The sequence below is a fragment of the Nestor notabilis genome, unplaced genomic scaffold (assembly GCF_000696875.1).
Source record: "Nestor notabilis isolate BGI_N333 unplaced genomic scaffold, ASM69687v1 scaffold36425, whole genome shotgun sequence".
Classification (NCBI taxonomy): domain Eukaryota; kingdom Metazoa; phylum Chordata; class Aves; order Psittaciformes; family Psittacidae; genus Nestor; species Nestor notabilis.
In genome coordinates, this window is record NW_009929528.1 from 8,411 (window position 1) to 11,696 (window position 3,286).

The following is a 3,286-nucleotide window of genomic DNA, read 5'->3' on the forward strand; positions in this document are numbered from 1 at the left end:
ATTTTCCCATCTGCTCAAAGCATATGCTTATTCCCTATCCGCTCTCTACTAAACATTTGGCTAAGATGTTGGAACAGATCTTGGCACGTGCTCTTTCAGTGTGGTCATTATTGGAAGTGAATCTCACAGTAGAGAAAAAGAAACACAGATGTCTTGAATGAAAGGTAGGAGATGAGAAGACCAAGCATACTTGACAAGCTATCTGCTGGATGTTCTTTCTTATCTCCTCCACATGTGAACAGAAACCCAGTAAGGCTTTAGTATCTATTTCTGCATGCAAGCTCCACCAGGATGCTTTCACATCCTCACCCTTCAACAGCCTATAAGAACAGCAAATGTAGGCAGCTTATTTAGGACAAAGGATCTATTTTGGGTTAGGATAAAATGAATACCCACAAAAAGGACGGCACTGGAAACCTTTTTATCCTGTAATTCTCCAATCCAAGTAGCTAGTCAGCAAGTAAAAGCTTTCACGTTTAAAGACTGTTCAGTGAGCTGTGCTAAAGGAATCTCCTGATGGAGGGTACAAGTCTCTGAAATTCTACTCAAGTAGCACCTCTTGACGCTCAAAGGCTACAGACTGCACAAATTTCAACAAACCTCAGAGTGCCTTTGCCTGGCAAGCTGAGGTCTCACTGACAGAGTGCAAAATAACCATGGCTTGGGGTGCATCTGTGCTCGAGATCACACTTCCTCAGGCTCTCAGGCAGACGCTTTTCCTCAGCACTGAATCAGTAACACTCCTCCATGGACAATCTCTGCACATCAAGCTCAGCACAACATCCTTTTGTTTGTGAGCAGCCCCTTTATCATCACAAACTGGCCCGTTTCCTGCAGAAGGAGCACTTCCTGCTCCGAGAGGAAACCCAATTCCCCAGGGCTGCCAGACTGCCGACGACCAGCAGAAGTCAATGTGTCCCAAGCAGCTCTCTTGGCTGACATGACATCTCCCATACCTCTGACCTCAGGACTCACAGTCAGTTTTGCTTCAGACTTAGCAACAATCCTGGAAGCCCTTCTCCAGTGGTTTCAAATCTCCCTTCAGAGGTGAGCTTAGCTAGCTCGCTGCCTTTTTCCGTCTCAGCTGCATGTTCAGTAGTATGCAGCAAGCCATGTTTAGCAATGCTAATTCTCTTCAGAGCAGTCAGTGCCCATGGGAGTTTTATAACGTGGCTGGGAGCCAACTTCATCTCTGCTATGGAGGTGAGGCAGAGAAATTGCAGGCTCTAGCCTGCAAAGCCCCATTCTCATTCAAATTGCTTTTTCTGCCTCAGATAGAGCATTGCTTGCTGGAATCCACAGCATCTCTAGGCTATGATACCACATTAAAGGGAAAGGCTGATACCTACAGCATTTTATACTATTTAATTATAGCTTTAAGATTCCACACAAGTTACCAGTGGAAGCCCATTCAAGTTACCTATAATGTACTATAGTTTCTGTAAATTCTGCAAGTGCAGGTACTTAATTTTGCCTTCAAATTCATATAGGGCTACTTGGGCTGTCTGCAAGCACACATTCTCTTTTACAAGTACGCACTCTTCTTTACTTGCGTTACAGCAGCAGCTTATTTCGCAATGCCTCTGCAGCATTCAAAACCACACTCCTATACGGTCACAGGTAGTAAATCTTATCTTTTGACTTCTGTTTGACACACAGTTAACATACTGACTGCACAGTGCTGTTACAGCTCACTGAAAACAGTATACCTATAATGCTTCTGAGTCACTGTGTTCTTCCATTTCCTCCCTACAGCAGTCAGTCTGCTGACCAGATTAACAAAGCAGCTGGAAGTGCAGGCACTGTATGACTGCCTCGCAGAACCAAGCCTCATTTCTTTGTCAGATCAAGCACACTACTCCTTTCATTCCACAGCTACTACCCTGTAGATTTGTATCTGCAGCAGCTACAGAAAGGTTACAACCTGTGTTATAAATCAGCAGGGAGGCAGAGAATCACTCTTTGTAGTATTTTTTCATGATTTCAGTTTCACACACCGAGTATGTTTCCAGGATATAACATACCACTGGGCACTACCCAGATATCCATTAGCTCCTTTTGAAGTGGCTGCTGCTGCAGGTTAGCATGAACGATTTGTACTTCCTTGGAATGGACAAGAAATTTGAATTATATAAGCCTATTTTAATCAATAACCTACACACACACTAAAAGCTACCTTTTAGTATGTGAACTATCCATTTTGAAAAGAAGAACTATTAAAACAGATTTTAAGTAATAAAATAGAACTGGAAAACCCAGCAACACTACTAAAGTGAGCTAAAAAGAATTTAACAGTGAACAGTAAGTTTTCCTGAGCAAGTACAAGACTTGCAAAAATTACATTATTAAGAAACTGAAAAGAACAAAAATGTTGGCATGTTTTGTTACACAGGATACCTTCCAAATTATACACCTATAGACAGACTAACTCAGCTATTACTTAAATCAGTAACGGATTTTGCATGACAGTCATTTCGACCCAGAAAAATGTACTGCCGATGCATTTAACCTTGTGAGCACCAAACATCATCTAGCTGACAAAAGTTACCTTGATCTTCCACCCAGCATAAGCCTCAAGGGAATGAGCAAGCCTCAAAAAGCAACAATAACCTCAAAAAACCCTGAAACACACAAAAACCCCTCACCCTGCCCCCTCCCTTTTTTCTAACTAGTAACAGGTTTCCCGCATGTCATCATCTCATCCTGCAGTACTCCGAAGATGCCGAGAGGAAAGATCCCTTAACTGCCCATAGCAGGGAGCTTCCTAGCAGGGAAAGATGAGGGAGTAGGTATGGCTCTCTTTGCAGGACATTTCTTACTGCTCCTTCCACAATTCCCTCCCATCTGCCCTCCACCAAGGTGTCAGCATCATCCCTGCTCATTACCACTTGAAGGACCACTGCCACTTAAAAGCAGAATCTTAGAAGCAGAGCTGAATGGGGTCAAGTTGTACATCTTCACAAAACTTACAGACTGCCACTCTTGCAGCTTGGAAGAGACAGTATTATTTTCTGTTGTAGATTCATGTAGTACCAGCAATGAGCATGGCAAAACTGCAGAGACAAACAATTCATCCACTTGCACAGCTGTAAAACTGCATTTTTATACTGACTTTAAGTAAGAGAGACTATGAAGTGGCATTTGTGAGATGCTACTATAAAGGAAATGGATTTACTTTATCCCCAAATAGTAAGCCTCTCCTACTTCCAGAAAGCAAGGCAACACTGGTGAAGTGCACTGGAGCATCAACTGAGCAAAATTCACTAAATCTAGACCGAGTAAACAA